Source organism: Passer domesticus, chromosome 9, assembly GCF_036417665.1.
Source record: "Passer domesticus isolate bPasDom1 chromosome 9, bPasDom1.hap1, whole genome shotgun sequence".
Taxonomy (NCBI): Eukaryota; Metazoa; Chordata; class Aves; order Passeriformes; family Passeridae; genus Passer; species Passer domesticus.
Genome location: NC_087482.1, coordinates 9,532,114 through 9,551,177, shown reverse-complemented (window position 1 = coordinate 9,551,177; position 19,064 = coordinate 9,532,114). Strand labels below are relative to the sequence as shown.

General features: G+C 57.1%; 2 long non-coding RNA genes across 2 annotated transcripts; both read right to left on the bottom strand.

Moving 5' to 3' along the window:
• Positions 1–3,841: 3,841 nt before the first annotated feature.
• LOC135307377 (uncharacterized) lies at positions 3,842–4,635 on the bottom strand. The gene is made up of 3 exons (XR_010368085.1): positions 4,520–4,635; positions 4,331–4,432; positions 3,842–3,889 (listed from the first exon to the last, which is right to left on the bottom strand). It is a non-coding gene; the product is annotated as an uncharacterized LOC135307377 (long non-coding RNA).
• A 2,082-nt stretch (positions 4,636–6,717) lies between these two features.
• LOC135307443 (uncharacterized) lies at positions 6,718–7,522 on the bottom strand. Its single transcript, XR_010368163.1, has 3 exons — positions 7,448–7,522; positions 7,259–7,360; positions 6,718–6,829 (listed from the first exon to the last, which is right to left on the bottom strand). It is a non-coding gene; the product is annotated as an uncharacterized LOC135307443 (long non-coding RNA).
• Between the last annotated feature and the right edge of the window lie 11,542 nt (positions 7,523–19,064).

Sequence of the window (19,064 nt, the reverse complement as noted above, 5' to 3'; positions counted from 1 at the left end):
GGAAGGTGCTGGGCTGGTCCTGGGGTCCCTAGCGGAACTCGGGTTGGCTGGGATGGGACAGACGGAGAGAAAAAAAGGAATAAAGGAAGCTTGGGGAGGCCCATGGGGAGAGCAGGTGGCAGTGGGATCTACGGGGCAATAAGAGGCTTCCTTGTCGACGGTTGTTCTGGGGTCCTCTTCACAGAACACTTGAGAGGGCTGTCCGGGCCGTTCCTGCTGCTGGAGGAGCTGCTCACGCTGTCTGGTGTGAGGTGCAGCCACCGTCTTTCAACTCCTGTCCCGAACTGCCCCTGTGGAGAGAGGAGGTGGCTGAGGCCCCAGCTGCCAGTGGCACACAGGGACCCTCGTGCACAGCAGGGCCCAGAGCTGGCAAGGCTCCCCAGCACAGCTGGAGCTGCTGGCACAGCTGGGCCCAGCTGGACAGCTGCCCCTCAAGGCCCCGGCCAGCAGGGCACGGCTCTGGGCAGGGTCCCTGGCCAGGAGCGGGCCCCAGAGCGCCTCTGCCTTTCAAGGGCAACCTCGGCCCTGCTCTTTCTCCTCCCCACCTGCCTCTGCCTCTGCCCCGTGCCCCTGGAGCTGCTCTTGGCCAGGCAGCCTCAGTGGGAGCCAGCACTGGCTGCAGCCCCAGCGGGGCCCCCAGGACAAGGCCCAGCAATTGAGAGGCCAGTGGAAGCACTGGGCAGCAGCAGAAGCCTCAGCAGAGTTATTTGGACAATCATGGACTGGCCACAACTCCACTGCAGTCTCAATAGGAATGTTCCCTGTCCACGTTAGACTTTCAAAAGAAGCTGTTGGAGGGGGAGAGCAACAAAACACTCACTGTTTTCTGTTCCAGGAATACCCGATTCCAAAGCAGCACAACATGAAAACAAGCTCCAAACAAAGCACGCCGGCCAGTAACCCTAGCCAGCAGCCTGTTCCCTGACAGAAATCCCTTCCAAGGCCATCCTGGGCATTGGGAACAGGTCTTGTGGTGCCGGCTGCATCTGTGGGAGCGATGGGGAGCGTGAGCCCGTGCTGTGCTGCACTGCTGAGCTGGCAGCATGGAGAATACGGGCAGGACGTTCTCTGTTTCCCCCAGAGCTGGGGCCTGCAGGCACCTTGCCGGCCCTTGGCACAGGCTGTGCCAGCCAACAAAGCCCAGCAGGCCGGGAGGAGAGCCCGGGGGCAGCGCAGCTGCTTGGGCAGTGGCTGCTGCCAGGGACACGGGCCAAAGCCATCCCTGAGCAGCCACTGCCAGCCCTGGCCCTCCCTGCCCCGTGACAGCTCCCCCAGCCCCAGGGGACAGGCTCAGGCCCTGTCAGGACCCAGCGCAGCCCCTGCCCAGTCGGGAGCCAGGGCTGGCTCTGGCCCTGGGCTGGCGGCAGGGCTCCCGCTCGGGGCTGCTCCTGTGCCTTGGGCCTCTGGGCACTCAGGGCCAGCTCCGCAGCAGCTGCAGCGCCAGGGACGTTGCTGCACCAGGCGCGTTTCCCTGGGGCTCTGAACCAGCTCCAGAGGCCTGGAAGCCGAGGCGCCTCCAGCTTTGGCTGCTGCCGGGCCGGGCAAGGGCAGGCCCTGGGGGAAGAGCTGCTGCCACACAGCCCCGGCCAGGGCTGAGCCTGGCACAGCAATTACCTGCTGTGCCTGTGCCCGTGTCTGGCATCGCCTTCCTTTCTGCTGCAGGGGCTGCCAATGAGCCACTGCTTCTCCCTGGGTGCTCCTCCTTCTGCACAGCCTTTTGGTCCATCACTTGAAAAAGGAAAAAAGGGACAACTGGATCAAATGGAAATATTCCCCACTGGGGATGTGTCATCTTCATGAGGCAATGCTTGTCAAAGTCACAGGTAAAGATCAGGAAAAATCCCAGGTAATTGGGGCTGGGCCAGTGCACTCCCTTGAGAAAACAGCTGCACCTCCTGATCTTCTCAGAGACTGGGAAATGGCAGGGGATCTCAGGCCCACAGTACAGTTGGGGCACCCTATCAGCTAATGCCAAATTCCATCCTGCAGAGGCTGGGCAGAAGCTGCAGCCAGGCCTGGTTGGGAAACAGCCCTGCAGGGCGTGAAAGCAGCAGCGGGGCAGCGAGGCTGCCATGGATCCCTTCCCACTGTGCCGGGCACGGCGTGTCCAGATGTGCAGCCAAAGCCCCTGGCTGCTGAGTCCCAGGGGAAGCATGAGGGAAATGCACCCACCTTGTCCTCCGGGTGCTTCCTTCTGTGTTTGTGTCAGGAATTCATCTGACTCATGAGACATTCTGGCTGCAGTATCTTGGGTCTTTCCTTTTGGAGGACCTTAAGAGAAAGTAGTTCCATTTCCCAGGAATGCATCCCACAAAAGCAGGGCTCAACTTGTGGGGTCAGCAGGGACACACTACTCACCCCTGCCATGGGAGCTGGGTTGGGGCCAAGCATCCAGCCCTGGAGCTGGAGAAGTCCTCCCTGCAGACACACCTGTAACTCAACAGCCACAGAAGCTTCTGCCATCTCTGCTGATCTGCACGGGCACCACTGAGCCGCAGGAGTGGTGAGGGGATCGTGCAGGGCGCGGGCACACACGTGCATGGTTCTGTGCTGGCACCTTCAGCGCTGCCTCCCTGGCCCAGCTTTGGGCTCTGAGCTAGCAGCTCTCCCAGGGGAAAGGCCTTGACCTACCCTCAGCATCTCCCAGAGGCTCAGTCTTGGATGTGGGGCCTTCACCGGCAGGTTCAGCTGCAAAGAAAGGCAGGACAGAAGAGCTCCTGTGGCACTGCAGGAGATCCTCAGGCTGCCCACAAGGCTCAGCCCCGGGGCACAGCCCTGGGCCTGGCCCCTTCCCTCTCTGCTCTTCTCTGTGGCTGCACAGAGCACACGGAAGGACACACTGGCATTGCACACGGGAGGAAGATTGAAAGCTAAATGCTCCTTCCTCCCAATGACAGCGATCCTGTGGGATCCCTCAGGGCTCCAGAAGGGAGCAGGGCAAGATTTTCAGAATCCTTCAGCCCTTAAATAATGTTAAGGGAAATGGCTTATGAGTGAGCTCTTGTCACATTGACACTGATTATTCTGTCAAGAAAGGCACACGGAGGAATAGCCTCCAGCATCCTCCAGGAATTTCAAGCCATTTTCCAGCAGGGCTTCAAAAAAATCCAAGTCATGATTCCAGTCTAGAAGGGAGCAGAGATCAGAATGATCTCAGTGGCATTCTGGGATCCCCTTCTGCCACAGAGAACTGGGCACTGCCAGGGGGTCGGCTAAGGCCGTGGGAGCCAGATGCGAATTGACATGCCCATAGTTGCACAGGGGCCTGGGGAGCTCTGGGCTGGCTCCTGGTCACTCTCCACACTCTTTCCCTGCCCTCAGCAACATCCCTGGGAGGGGTGGCTGGAGTAGCCCAGGGCCCCGGGGCTCTCTCCCTCACACACAGAGGAAATCCTCCCTAAAGCATGGGGGAAAACTGCAGCAGGCAGTGACACAGGTATCCATCCCTCCCTCCCTCTGTCCCTCCTGCCCTCCTTCTGCGGCGACAGCTCCCAGATCCCAAGGGCAAACAGCCAGGCCCTCTCAGGAGACACTGGAGCCTTGCTCTCCCCCTCTGTCCTTTCCCCACCGTGGGCACCCCGTGCAGTCACTGCCAGGTTTCAGGACATGTCTCCCACAGAGGGACCCCAGCAGGACTGCTCAGTACCCGAGTGCCCTGAGCCTGCTCGGGATAATTCCCCTGGGCTGTGCCGCTCTAGTCCAGGCTGTGCCCGCACTGCCAAGCAGCAGAGAGGGCAGCTCAAGCCTCAGCAGGGCTCAGGCCCAGCGCCACAGCAATTACCTCCTGTGCCTGTGCCTGGCATGGCCTCCCTTCCTTCAGCAGAGGCTGGCACAGAACCACTGCTTCCTCCGGGAAATGCTTCCTTCTGCACAGGCTCAAAATCCACTTCTGGAGAAAGGAAAAGGCACAGCTGGATCAGGTGGAGTTGTTTCCCATTGGGGAGGTGACATCCTCAGGAGGCAATAATTATCAAAAAAATTTATAAGGATCAGGAAAGGTCCACGGTCTTGGGTCTGGGCCAGAGCACTTCCTCCTCCAAATAGCTGTGTCTCCTGATCTGCTCAGAGACTGGGAAATGGCAGGAGATCTCAGGCCCATGGTGCAGTTTGGGCTGCCTGTCAGCTGATGCCAAATGCCTTCCTACAGAGGCTGTGCAGAAGCTGCAACCAGGCCAGGCTGGGAAACAGCCCTGCAGGGCGTGAAAGCAGCAGCGGGGTAGCGAGGCTGCCATGGATCCCTTCCTGCTGTGCCGGGCACGGTGTGTCCAGATGTGCTGCCAAAGCCCCCGGCTGCTGACTCCCAGGGGAAGCATGCGGGAAATCCCCCCACCTTGACTTCTCTGCAGCATTTCCTTCAGCATTTGCCACATGAATTCAAATGGGTTCTGGAATTTCTTGTATGCCATGCCTTTGGTCTCTTCTGGTGGAGGACCTTAAGAGAAAGTAGTTCCATTTCCCAGCAATGGATCCCACAAAAGCAGGGCTCAGCCTGTGGGGTCAGCAGGGACACACTACTCACCCCTGCCATGGGAGCTGGGCTTGGGTGCAGCATCCAAGGTAGGAGCTGGAGAAGTCCTCCCTGGAGACATATCTGTAACACAACAGCCACAGAAGCTTCTGTCACCTGGTTCCTGCCCGCTTGTCTACAATTCTTCCTTGTTGGAACGCTGAGAACATACCTGCAGGAGGCTCCAAGGGCTTCAAAACTTTCTTCATCCAAGCTGATGGAGAAGCCTTCCCAGCAACCTCATCTAGAACGGAGCACAGATGAGAACATTTTCCAGGGTGTGCTGGGATCCACTTCTGCCACAGGGAACTGTGCAGTGCCAGGGGGCCGGGTAAGGCCATGGGAGCCAGATGTGAATAGACATGGCCAAAGGTGCACAGGGGCCTGGGGAGCTCTGGGCTGGCTGCTGGCCACTCTCCACACTCTTTCCCTGCCCTCAGCAACATCCTTGGGAGGGGTGGCTGGAGCAGCACAGGGCCCTGTGGCTCTCTCTTCACATACAAAAGAAATCCTCCCTAAAGCCCAGGGGAAAACTTGAGCAGGCAGTGCCACAGCTATCCCTCCATCCCTCCCTCTGTCCCTCCTGCCCTCCTTCTGCGGCGACAGCTCCCAGATCCCAAGGGCAAACAGCCAGGCCCTCTCAGGACACACTGGAGCCTTGCTCTCCCCCTCTGTCCTTTCCCCACCGTGGGCACCCCGTGCAGTCACTGCCAGGTTTCAGGACATGTCTCCCATGGAGGGACCCCAGCAGGACTGCTCAGTACCCGAGTGCCCTGAGCCTGCTCGGGATAATTCCCCTGGGCTGTGCCGCTCTAGTCCAGGCTGTGCCCGCACTGCCAAGCAGCAGAGAGGGCAGCTCAAGCCTCAGCAGGGCTCAGGCCCAGAGGCACAGCAATTACCTCCTGTGCCTGTGCCTGGCATGGCCTCCCTTCCTGCAGCAGAGGCTGGCACAGAACCACTGCTTCCTCCTGGAAGTGCTTCCTTCTGCACAGGCTCTCCTTTCATTTCTGGAGAATGAAAAAGAGACAGCTGGATCAGATGGAAACATTCCTGACTGGCAATGGGGATGGGGACAATTTCAGGAGGCATCACTTGTGAAAGGAATGGATAAGGATCAGAAAACACCCAGGATTTTGGGACAACCCAAGGCTGCTTCCTTCCCCAAACAGCCCCAACATCTGATCTGCCTGGACACCAGGAAATTGCAGGGGATCTGAGGGTGGGCATGGACTGTGGTGCAACTGGGGCTGCCTGTCAGCTGATGCCAAATGCCTTCCTGCAGAGGCTGGGCAGAAGCTGCAGCCAGGCCAGGTTGGGAAACAGCCCTGCAGGGCGTGAAAGCAGCAGCGGGGCAGCGAGGCTGCCAGGAATCCCTTCCCGCTGTGCCGGGCACGGCGTGTCTAGATGTGCAGCCAAAGCCCCTGGCTGCTGAGACCCAGGGGAAGCATGAGGGAAATGCACCCACCTTGCCTTCTCTGCAGACATTCCTTCAGCATTTGCCACATGACTTCTAATGGGTCCTGGAATTTCTTGCCTGCCATGTCTTTGGTCTCTCCTGTCGTAGGACCTTAAGAGAAAGTAGTTCCATTTCCCAGGAATGGATCCCACAAAAGCAGAGCTCAGCTTGTGGGGTCAGCAGGGATACACTGCTCACCCCTGTGATGGGAGCTGGGCTTTTGTGCAGCATCCAAGGTAGGAGTTGGTGAGGTCGTCCCTGCAGACACGCCTGTAACACAACAGCCACAGAAGCTTCTGTCACCTGGTTCTTACCAGTCAGTCAAACATTACGCCTTGGTGGGACAGTGAGAACATACCTGCAGAATGCTCAGAGTGCTTCACAACTTCAGAGCGCCAGGCTAATGGAGAATCCTTCCCAGCATCCCAGTCTGGAAGCAAACCAAGATGAGAACTGTTTCCATTGTGTGCTAGGGCTGGCTCTGGCCCTGGGCTGGCGGCAGGGCTCCCGCTCGGGGCTGCTCCTGTGCCTTGGGCCTCTGGGCACTCAGGGCCAGCTCCGCAGCAGCTGCAGCGCCAGGGACGTTGCTGCACCAGTCGCGTTTCCCTGGGGCTCTGAACCAGCTCCAGAGGCCTGGAAGCCGAGGCGCCTCCAGCTTTGGCTGCTGCCAGGCCGGGCAAGGGCAGGCCCTGGGGGAAGAGCTGCTGCCACACAGCCCCGGCCGGGCCTGAGCCCGGCACAGCAATTACCTGCTGTGCCTGTGCCCGTGTCTGGAATCGCCTTCCTTCCTGCAACAGGGGCTGGCACCGAAGATGGAGTGCTTCCTTCAAGAAATGCCACCTTCCACTGAAGCACTATGTCCATCTCTTGACAAAGGAAGGGAGACAGCTGCATCAGATGGGGCTGTTTCCCACTTGGGCGGTGGCATCAGAGGTAATATTTGTGAAATTTATGGTGCAGGAAAATGGCCAGATTACAGTGGCATGATGAGAGCACTTCCAGCTCCAAACAGACACCCTTTTCCTAATCTGCAGGGCTGGATATAGTGGGGGATCTCAGGGTGTGTTACAGTTTGGGCTGCCTGTCAGCTGATGCCAAACGCCTTCCTACAGAGGCTGGGCAGAAGCTGCAGCCAGGCCAGGCTGGCAAACAGCCCTGCAGGGCGTGAAAGCAGCAGCGGGGCAGCGAGGCTGCCATGGATCCCTTCCCGCTGTGCCGGGCACGGCGTGTCCAGATGTGCAGCCAAAGCCCCCGGCTGCTGAGTCCCAGGGGAAGCATGAGGGAAATGCACCCACCTTCTCTTGTCTGCAGGGGTTCCTTAAGCTCTCGCCTCATGTGTTTGGATGGTTCCAGGGATATCTTATCTGTTGTATCTTGGATTTTCCCTGTTGGAGTACCTTAGAGAAAAATATTTCCATTTCCCTGGAATGGATCCCAGAAAAGCAAGGCTCAGCCTGTGGGGTCAGCAGGGACACACTACTCACTCCTGTGATGGGAGCTGGGCTTGAGTGCAACATCCAAGGTAGGAGCTGGAGAAGTCTTCCCTGTAGACACATCTGTAACACAACAGCCACAGAAGCTTCTGTCACCTGGTGCCTGCCCGCTTGTCTACAATTCTTCCTTGGTGGCACGCTGAGAACATACCTGCAGGAGGCTCCAAGGGCTTCAAAACTTTATTCATCCAAGCTGATGGAGAAGCCCTCCCAGACACCTCATCTAGAATGGAGCACAGATGAGAACATTTTCCAGGGTGTGCTGGGATCCCCTTCTGCCACAGAGAACTGGGCACTGCAAGGGGGTCGGCTAAGGCCGTGGGAGCCAGATGTGAATAGACATGGCCAAAGCTGCCCAGGGGCCTGGGGAGCTCTGGGCTGTCTCCTGATCACTCTCCACACTCTTTCCTTGCCCTCAGCAACATCCCAGGGAGAGGTGGCTGGAGCAGTGCAGGGCCCCGGGGTTCTCTCCCTCAGACACAGAGGAAATCCTCTCTAAAACCCCGGGGAAAACTGCAGCAGGCAGTGACACAGGTATCCATCCCTCCCTCCCTCTGTCCCTCCTGCCCTCCTTCTGCGGCGACAGCTCCCAGATCCCAAGGGCAAACAGCCAGGCCCTCTCAGGACACACTGGAGCCTTGCTCTCCCCCTCTGTCCTTTCCCCACCGTGGGCACCCCGTGCAGTCACTGCCAGGTTTCAGGACATGTCTCCCACAGAGGGACCCCAGCAGGACTGCTCAGTACCCGAGTGCCCTGAGCCTGCTCGGGATAATTCCCCTGGGCTGTGCTGCTCTAGTCCAGGCTGTGCCCGCACTGCCAAGCAGCAGAGAGGGCAGCTCAAGCCTCAGCAGGGCTCAGGCCCAGAGGCACAGCAATTACCTCCTGTGCCTGTGCCTGGCATGGCCTCCCTTCCTTCAGCAGAGGCTGGCACGGAACCACTGCTTCCTCCGGGAAATGCTTCCATCTGCACAGGCTCTCCTTTCATTTCTGGAGAATGAAAAAGAGACAGCTGGATCAGATGGAAACATTCCTCATTGGGAATGGGCCATGGATCCCATCCCGCTGTGCCGGGAACCATGCGTTCAGATGTGCAGCCAAAGCCCCCGGCTGCTGAATCCCAGGGGAAGCATGAAGCAAATGCACCTACCTTGTCCTCCCTGCAGCATTTTCTTCAGCACTTGCCTCGTCTGTTCGGATGGTTCCAGGGATATCTTCTCTGTTGTGTCTTGCATCTTCCTCTTTGGAGGAACTTAGAGAAAAATATTTCCATTTCCCAGGAATGCATCCCACAAAAGCAGGGCTCAACTTGTGGGGTCAGCAGGGACACACTACTCACCCCTGCCATGGGGGCTGGTCTTGTTGGCAATAACCACCAAAGGACGTATGAATCTCCTCCCTGCAGACACACCTGTAACTCAACAGCCACAGAAGCTTCTGCCATCTCTGCTGATCTGCACGGGCACCACTGAGCCGCAGGAGCGGTGAGGGGATCGTGCAGGGCACGGGCACACACGTGCATGGTTCTGTGCTGGCACCTGCAGCGCTGCCTCCCTGGCCCAGCTTTGGGCTCTGAGCTGGCAGCTCTCCCAGGGGAAAGGCCTTGACCTACCCTCACCATCTCCCAGAGCCTCAGTCCTGGATGTGGGACCTTCACCGGCAGGTTCAGCTGCAAAGAAAGGCAGGACAGAAGAGTTCCTGTGGCACTGCAGGAGATCCTCAGGCTGCCCACAAGGCTCAGCCCCGGGGCACAGCCCTGGGCCCGGCCCCTTCCCTCTCTGCTCTTCTCGGTGACTGCACAGAGCACACAGAAGGACACACTGGCATTGCACACAGGAGGAAGATTGAAAGCTAAATGCTCCTTCCTCCCACTGACAGTGATTCTGTGGGATCCCTCAGGCCTCCAGAAGGGAGCAGGGCAAGGTTTCCAGATTCTTTCAACCTTAAGATTATGTTAAGGGAACTGGTTAATAAGTGAGCTTTTGTTGAATTGATCCTGATTATTTACTCAGGAAAGGCAGAGTGAAAACTTGCCTCCAGCATCCTCCAGGAACTTCAAACCATGCTTCATGAGGACTTCCTGAAAACCCATGTCATGATTCCAGTCTAGAAGGGAGCAGAGATCAGAACCATTTCCATGGTGTGCTGGGATCCCCTTCTGACTTAGGGAACTGGTCACTGCAGGGGTTGGGTAAGGCTGTGGGAGCCAGAAGCGAATGGAGATGGCCAAAGCTGCACAGGGGCCTGGGGAGCTCTGGCCTGGCTCCTGGTCACTCTCCAACCTCTTTGCAGGCCCTTTGCAACATCTCTGGAGGGGTGGCTGGAGTAGCAGCCCAGGGCCCGTGGGGTCTCTCTCCCTCCCACAGAGGAAACCCTCCCTAAAGCCCTGGGCAAAACCATCCCCAGCGCTTCCCAGGGAGCAGGGAGCGCTGTCCCAGGAAAGGGCAGCCAGGCTGCCGGCTCACCTGCTCGCCGCGCTTGCAGCGGAGCAGCCTGGGCAGCCCTGGCAGGCAGGGCCACGGCCAGGAGCAGCAGGAGTAGGAGGCGCAGAGCAAGGGCCATGCTGCCTTGTCCTCCGCCAGTCCCGCAGCTCTTGCTGCCACCGCTGTCCCGACACCGCTGTCCCAACGTCAGCACCGCTGCTGCCACCGCCGCTGCTGCCGCAACAGTTGTGCTCAGGGACTGACTGCTGGCTCCTTGTGCTGCTGTGCAACCACGGGGCTCTGGCACCTCTGTGACCTCAGGGCCTGCTGAGAGCTCAGCCAGCTGTGACCCCAGAGCCCTGCTGTGACCTCATGGCCTCAGCTGTACCCCCAGAGTGTGCGCCCGTCTGCATGAATGGACTGCCCTGATTGTAAATGTTTTGCTTCATCAAAGGGCCATTGCTCAGCAAAACCTTTCTTTTGCCTGCTGACATTGCTGGTCAGGCTGCGTCCCTCAAGATGCTCTTGATTGTTGCAGTTCAAATTTATTTTATTGATTCCATTTCAAGTCTTGTTTAAGGGCTCTGTTGTGCCCCCGTTTTTTTCCTGAGTTGGTTCACCTGTGGGTTTTACCCTCCCTCCAAACTGTCCCTCGTGTCCTTCCCCACCCCTTGTTCCAGCTCTTTCCCTGCCTCTCAAGGCAACCCAGCCCCTTGGTTCCCCAACCTTTGGGCAATCCCTGACTGCAACTCCCCTTTGGAATTCCCCTACTCCTGGAAGCCCCACTGGCCCTTGTGACCCATCCTCTCCACCCTCCTACCCCAATTGGCCCCAGACACTTGATGTAATCCCCTCACTCCTCTCCTGAGCATTCCCTATTGGTTCATTGTTTGCATCCACGCCATGACTTGTATGTGTACAAAACCCCTTGGGCAGTACAGCTAGGGGCTTTTCATTCTGTTCTCTTCACCTGGACTAAGCTGTTCCTTGCGGAACCTGAAGACGGGACGCCTCCTCCTTTCTCCTGTGCCTCGTCCCTGTCGTGACTTGTGTCTGGCACTGGAGAGCAAGTGGCACTAAAGGTTCTGCCTCTGGTAAATGCCCATAGCGAGGCAGTTCCCGACTCCTGCCGTAGTGCCGGAGTTGTAAGAGCTAGCCCAGGTTCCAGCACTCACTTCACTAATGTACCGAATGCCCCTTCTTCAGTGCCTGCTCTGGTGCTCTGCCAGCTCACACAGCAGAGTGAGATTCACATACTGCAGCCCAGAGTTAGGTTGTTGCAACATTGAAATGGGTGTGGTTGGCAGGATGGCTGGGCATAAATCACTACAGAACTAAAGCAAATGTGTGCACTGTCCCAGGCTGGACTTGAATAGGCACAGGAATTGTGGAAAGATGAGGACAAGATAGCAGAGACCAATGGAAACACCAGCTGAAAAGGAGGACATGCTAAAGGAGTTATTTGTGCACATTTGGGGGTATATTTTCCTTGGGTGCAAAGCAAAATCAAAAGCTTCTGAATGCCCAAAAGATGAGAACTGTGTGTGGTAAATAGATATGATTCATGCTGACAAAATTGAAACAGTAATCAATATTGATAATTAATATTTGGAAATAAAAAACCAGTTAAAGGAGTCATGCCAAGCAAGAAAGGGAGAGGAGGGGTCCACCCCCAACCTTCTCCTGCAGATGTTCAGAACAGGAGGAAGCAAGAGATAACTATGACTAAATTTCGTTGGAAGAGAGGAGAATTTGGTTGCACACCAGGCAAATGTTGATTATATGAGATTATATGACTGCTTTAATGTTAGAACACAGTATTGGCTTATACTGTAGCAGCTTGGTGCGCATGTGTAATCCAAAAGATGAACTACAGGACATGGAGGAAGAGGAGAGGCCTTCCTCAAAGAAGATCCCCAAAGAGTGGTACAACTTACTTAAAGAAGTGTGGAGCATGCGTGGGGAAGGTGATGATGAGGGCAGTGATACAAGTGTGACGAATCGAAAATGGGAGGAGATGGTAATGACATACAGCATAAAAAGGGGAATTTGGGCTTGACACGCTAGTACGTGAGGTGACGGGGTTCCAAAAGCCCTGCACCCCTACCCCACGCATACCCCGCGAGGTTATTTTTGCTTATACGCTATTATCAGAAACAAATTATTCATCATTTAAAGCAAATTATATTGTCAATATTTTGAGTGTATTCAATTGTATATATATTAAGCTACATAATTAAAATTGCTGTTACATTTCATTTTGTTTGGGTTTGTTCTTTCGGTTTTTTTGATTGGATAATTGGGCAAATATAACATGTGGAATGTCCTCCACAGCAGAGTGTCAGACCTCTGGATCTTTTTAAACACTTTTATCAAGGTGGAGCTGTGGCGGCTTCAGCTGGTGCCTCTGGGGGACCTTGAACAAAGAACCCCTGAGCTTTTCTACCCTCCCAGGTGAAGTGTGATAATCTCAGGTCTTCCTGCTGTGTCCGAGTGCCGGGCCACTGGCTGGCACCACAGGTCCCCAGACCCTCTGCTGAGGCATCCCTCTCCTACAGTCAAGTTTAGTCTGTCACATTTGGCTTTTCTCTCTGATCCACCACCAGGACCAAAGATCACACGGTCCTGAGGATGTAAAAATGCCTGTTCCTTCTGGAACATTGCTGTTGTGTGACAGCCGTGCAGGCAGAGCGGGCAGCTGTAGGGATACTGACTCGTTTCCCTGGTGCCAGCCGTGCTGCATCCATCGAGCTGCTGGGTGTTGGTGCTCGCTGGGACGCGGCCCGGCCCGGCACCACGGGAGCTAGGAAGGGTCTTGAAGGAATCCCCACGCGTTAAAGCAGACGATTTAGCCGGGGATTTTAAGTTGTTTCTCAGTTAACCTTGTAAAAGGCCAAAACAAGTCTCCTACGAATTCTGTCCCTGTCAAGTTCAGTTCTGCCCCGAAATCCCCTCAGCATTCTCAGGGCAGTGGCAGGAGCCGGGTGCTGGCCCGGAGCCCCACTGGCTGGGGAGAGCACGGCCCAGAGCGAGCCCCTGCTGCCCGGGATGGCCACAGGCCCGGGGGAGCCGGGCGGGCAACGCCAGGGCCCTGTCCAGGCTCCTGGGGCTCCTCTGGCACCTGTTCCGTCCTTTCGGGCGCTGAGCGGTGCCCGTCCCGCGGGGCTGTCTGTGCCCGGCCCCAAAAGAGGCAGGGCCAAGGCTGTGGCCCCTGGGCTGGCGGTGCCGCCTGCCCGGCGCTCAGCACCGCCCGTGCCGTGCCGATGCAGCGTGACCCGGCGGGGCAGCTCCGCCTTGGCGCCTCGCCACCGCCATCCCGGCACGGCGGCTGGCCCTGGGCCGCGGCAGCCCCGAGCCGCATGGGCCCGGGAGGGACTGCCGGAGCTCCCCGTCCCCTGCGTGCCTCAGCAGACACTCCAGCCCCACTGCGTGCAGCAGGAGGGACACAAAGCACCTGCACGCTTACGAGAGTCCACAGCCCTTTCTACATGTGAAATGAGACCCCAGAACCCCGACATGTGCCTCAGGAGAGATCCCAGCACCCTGCACACCTTGGGAGAGATCCCAAACCCTCTGCATGCCTCACACAGGATTCCAAATCCCTTGCATGACTTGAAGTGGACCCCAGTGTCCTCCATGACTCAGAGGAAACCTAAAATATCCCTGGGTGTGCCGCAAGGGACCCCAGCCCCTCGTGCACCTTAGGGGGACTCCAAAGCCCCCACGTGCCTTACAGGGAAGTCCAGGCCAGCTACGCCGAGTGTTTTGACCTGGAAATCAAGCCTGGTTGCACCTGGGTTGTTGTGTCTCTGGGGCTGCTCACCAGCCCTGTTGAACCCCAAGGCCACACAGCCCTTCCCTTCCCTTCCCTTCCCTTCCCTTCCCTTCCCTTCCCTTCCCTTCCCTTCCCTTCCCTTCCCTTCCCTTCCCTTCCCTTCCCTTCCCTTCCCTTCCCTTCCCTTCCCTTCCCTTCCCTTCCCTTCCCTTCCCTTCCCTTCCCTTCCCTTCCCTTCCCTTCCCTTCCCTTCCCTTCCTTCTGGCCCTGGCTGAGAGCAGCAGACCCTGTGCAGCACCCTGCATTGGTGATGGCCCATCAATTAGGTCCTATCAAGTGTGTGTTAATTAGGGAGGAGCTTTGTTTTGCCTGCTGACATTGCTGGTCAGGCTGTGTCCCTGGAGATACTCTTGATGGCTTCCCTCTTTTCCTGGGCATGGCACTGGAGGAGGTGTGGGCCCAGATGATCCCACGGAAGGAAATGTCCCTCAGCCCAGGGACGCTCAGCATGGGCTGCCCCATCCCCTCGGGGCCCCACCGCTGGTCACAGTGAAGCCATCTGCAGAATAAATAGACTCCACTGTCGCCCTGGTTTTTAATGTTCTTCTAAGCCTTCTGATGTTTACATTCTTGTAGCAAACTTTCCCAAACACTTTATGTAAATAACTTATTGTTTTGCATTCTTTTCTGCAGAGGAGAAATTTGATGGACTGTTGGTTTGTCCAGTGTCATTGGAGAGGTGGCACTTTCACCCTCCAATCCACTCTCACTTTTGGAAATCTGTAAATGTTGGAGTCAGAAATTCAACTGCCTTCTTTTTTACCTTGGAGAGATGCGTGTCTGCGTTGTTTTATTTCATGTCCTATAGCGGCACTCCACAACCTGATGTAGTTGTGAAGTGGGTATGCGTGTCAGGGCCTGGCACAAGCGAGATGGCTCTCGTGAAAACTTGTGCCCCGAGCCCTGGACTGAGCCACATCTTTGTTCACAAACATGTTCCATATGCAATACCTTACACAATCTCGCCATGCACATTCAACCCCTGGCCCCGCCTGTCCTCCCCTCACATGGCGATTAGATCCACGGCCTTCTGGGCACGCGTTGTTTCCTGTGGTGGTCACACTGGGGTCTTTGGTGGTCTCTGAGGTCGAAGGCTGTGGTCTTCCTCATGACTGAACTTTTGAACTTTTCTCCTTTGTGCATGCACTGTGGTCCCCTGGTGCTTATCTGAGTAGGTCTGTTGGTTTGGATCAGCTTGGAGACAGAGGAGCTCCTTAGTCTAGGCTACCTGCATTCCCTGGTCTTCTCCTGGTGTTATGAGTAAAACAGTTATCTGTAGCTATGATATTTTATTAAAAATCCTTTCCTGGGATTTTTCCCCTCATGAGGAGCTGAGGGCCTCAGGAAAGAAATGGAAACAATAACTGTCTGCTGCTGTGGAATGCAACAGGTGCATCTTCCATTGGTCCATGTGGATTGTTTTCACTTGGTGACCAATCACAGCCAACTGTGTTGAGCCTGTGAGCGGCCCAAAACCTCCATTTCAACAGCAGCCCCGGCCTGGCTTCTGCCTGCCCACACCGTGGGCATCCACAGCTCCTCCTGGGCATGGAGCTCAGTCAGTGCTGGTGCTGGGTGGGCTTTGCTGCTGCTGCCACCTGGACACTGATGTATTCTAATGCCATCCTCAAGAGCTACTGAAACCAGGAGGGGCATTGTTTCTTCCTCATCTCCTGTTAATGGGCCCATCAATGTCTTGCCACATGACTCAGAGATAACTCCCTCCCAGAGCCATTTCTGTTTCATGGCTAATCAAGGACCCATAGCATGAGGCAGAATGATATCAGCCCACTGTGAGATGCTCTGCCCATGGGGGAGGAGCTAAGCATCCCCAGCTGGATATAATCTGGGTTTTGGGACACAACAAGCAGTCTTTCCACTGGATTCCCAGAGGAACCGCCGCCCTTACCCACTGCTTTTCCAGAGGATGAGAGCTACCAGATTGTTTCTACAGGATCACCACTTCCACAAGGCCATTTCAGCTGGACTGCTACCACCACCCTAACTAGCAGGGTGTCAGCAGGCTGTATTCTGAGCCTGTCAGTGGTTTTTCTTTTGTATTATTGCATGTATTTTGGGTTTTTTTTCCCTTTTCCTAATAAATTGTATTTCTAACTTGGAGTCTCTCACTGGTTTTGCTTTCAAACCACAACACAGATCCTTCTCTTTATTTCAACAGAGGAATGGGCCATTGCCTACTCTGCAAGCGGGGGGGGGGGAGGGTGGGGTGTCACCTTCAGTGCTGCTTAGAGGGCAAGGCCAGGGGGCTCAGGGGCAGAGGAAGGGATGTGTTGGTCTCAGGAGGGGCTGGAAGGTGCTGGGCTGGTCCTGGGGTCTCTAGAGGAACTCGAGTTGGCTGGGATGGGACAGATGGAGAGAAAAAAGGGATGAAGGCAGCTTGGGGAGGCCCATGGGGAGAGCAGGTGGCAGTGGGATCTACGGGGCAATAAGAGGCTTCCTCGTAGACGGTTGTTCTGGGGTCCTCTTCACAGAAGACTTGAGAGGGCTGTCCAGGCCGTTCCTGCTGCTGGAGGAGCTGCTCACGCTGTCTGGTGTGAGGTGCAGCCACCGTCTTCCAACTCCTGTCCCGAGGTGCTCCTGTGCAGAGAGGAGGTGGCTGAGGCCCCAGCTGCCAGTGGCACACAGGGACCCTCGTGCACAGCAGGGCCCAGAGCTGGCAAGGCTCCCCAGCACGGCTGGAGCTGCTGGCACAGCTGGGCCCAGCTGGACAGCTGCCCCTCAAGGCCCCGGCCAGCAGGGCACGGCTCTGGGCAGGGTCCCTGGCCAGGAGCAGGCCCCAGAGCGCCTCTGCCTTTCAAGGGCAACCTCGGCCCTGCTCTTTCTCCTCCCCACCTGCCTCTGCCTCTGCCCCGTGCCCCTGGAGCTGCTCTTGGCCAGGCAGCCTCAGTGGGAGCCAGCACTGGCTGCAGCCCCAGCGGGGCCCCCAGGACAAGGCCCAGCAATTGAGAGGCCAGTGGAAGCACTGGGCAGCAGCAGAAGCCTCAGCAGAGTTATTTGGACAATCATGGACTGGCCACAACTCCACTGCAGTCTCAATAGGAATGTTCCCTGTCCACGTTAGACTTTCAAAAGAAGCTGTTGGAGGGGGAGAGCAACAAAACACTCACTGTTTTCTGTTCCAGGAATACCCGATTCCAAAGCAGCACAACATGAAAACAAGCTCCAAACAAAGCACGCCGGCCAGTAACCCTAGCCAGCAGCCTGTTCCCTGACAGAAATCCCTTCCAAGGCCATCCTGGGCATTGGGAACAGGTCTTGTGGTGCCGGCTGCATCTGTGGGAGCGATGGGGAGCGTGAGCCCGTGCTGTGCTGCACTGCTGAGCTGGCAGCATGGAGAATACGGGCAGGACGTTCTCTGTTTCCCCCAGAGCTGGGGCCTGCAGGCACCTTGCCGGCCCTTGGCACAGGCTGTGCCAGCCAACAAAGCCCAGCAGGCCGGGAGGAGAGCCCGGGGGCAGCGCAGCTGCTTGGGCAGTGGCTGCTGCCAGGGACACGGGCCAAAGCCATCCCTGAGCAGCCACTGCCACCCCTGGCCCTCCCTGCCCCGTGACAGCTCCCCCAGCCCCAGGGGACAGGCTCAGGCCCTGTCAGGACCCAGCGCAGCCCCTGCCCAGTCGGGAGCCAGGGCTGGCTCTGGCCCTGGGCTGGCGGCAGGGCTCCCGCTCGGGGCTGCTCCTGTGCCTTGGGCCTCTGGGCACTCAGGGCCAGCTCCGCAGCAGCTGCAGCGCCAGGGATGTTGCTGCACCAGTCGCGTTTCCCTGGGGCTCTGAACCAGCTCCAGAGGCCTGGAAGCTGAGGCGCCTCCAGCTTTGGCTGCTGCCGGGCCGGGCAAGGGCAGGCCCTGGGGGAAGAGCTGCTGCCACACAGCCCCGGCCAGGGCTGAGCCCGGCACAGCAATTACCTGCTGTGCCTGTGCCCGTGTCTGGCATCGCCTTCCTTTCTGCTGCAGGGGCTGCCAACGAGCCACTGCTTCTCCCTGGGTGCTCCTTCTGCACAGCCTTTTGGTCCATCACTTGAAAAAGGAAAAAAGGGACAACTGGATCAAATGGAAATATTCCCCACTGGGGATGTGTCATCTTCATGAGGCAATGCTTGTCAAAGTCACAGGTAAAGATCAGGAAAAATCCCAGGTAATTGGGGCTGGGCCAGTGCACTCCCTTGAGAAAACAGCTGCACCTCCTGATCTTCTCAGAGACTGGGAAATGGCAGGGGATCTCAGGCCCACAGTACAGTTGGGGCACCCTATCAGCTAATGCCAAATTCCATCCTGCAGAGGCTGGGCAGAAGCTGCAGCCAGGCCTGGTTGGGAAACAGCCCTGCAGGGCGTGAAAGCAGCAGCGGGGCAGCGAGGCTGCCATGGATCCCTTCCCACTGTGCCGGGCACGGCGTGTCCAGATGTGCAGCCAAAGCCCCTGGCTGCTGAGTCCCAGGGGAAGCATGAGGGAAATGCACCCACCTTGTCCTCCGGGTGCTTCCTTCTGTGTTTGTGTCAGGAATTCATCTGACTCATGAGACATTCTGGCTGCAGTATCTTGGGTCTTTCCTTTTGGAGGACCTTAAGAGAAAGTAGTTCCATTTCCCAGGAATGCATCCCACAAAAGCAGGGCTCAGCCTGTGGGGTCAGCAGGGACACACTACTCACCCCTGCCATGGGAGCTGGGTTGGGGCCAAGCATCCAGCCCTGGAGCTGGAGAAGTCCTCCCTGCAGACACACCTGTAACTCAACAGCCACAGAAGCTTCTGCCATCTCTGCTGATCTGCACGGGCACCACTGAGCCGCAGGAGCGGTGAGGGGATCGTGCAGGGCGCGGGCACACACGTGCATGGTTCTGTGCTGGCACCTGCAGCGCTGCCTCCCTGGCCCAGCTTTGGGCTCTGAGCTAGCAGCTCTCCCAGGGGAAAGGCCTTGACCTACCCTCAGCATCTCCCAGAGGCTCAGTCTTGGATGTGGGGCCTTCACCGGCAGGTTCAGCTGCAAAGAAAGGCAGGACAGAAGAGCTCCTGTGGCACTGCAGGAGATCCTCAGGCTGCCCACAAGGCTCAGCCCCGGGGCGCAGCCCTGGGCCCAGCCCCTTCCCTCTCTGCTCTTCTCTGTGACTGCACAGAGCACATGGAAGGACACACTGGCATTGCACACGGGAGGAAGATTGAAAGCTAAATGCTCCTTCCTCCCAATGACAGCGATCCTGTGGGATCCCTCAGGGCTCCAGAAGGGAGCAGGGCAAGATTTTCAGAATCCTTCAGCCCTTAAATAATGTTAAGGGAAATGGCTTATGAGTGAGCTCTTGTCACATTGACACTGATTATTCTGTCAAGAAAGGCACACGGAGGA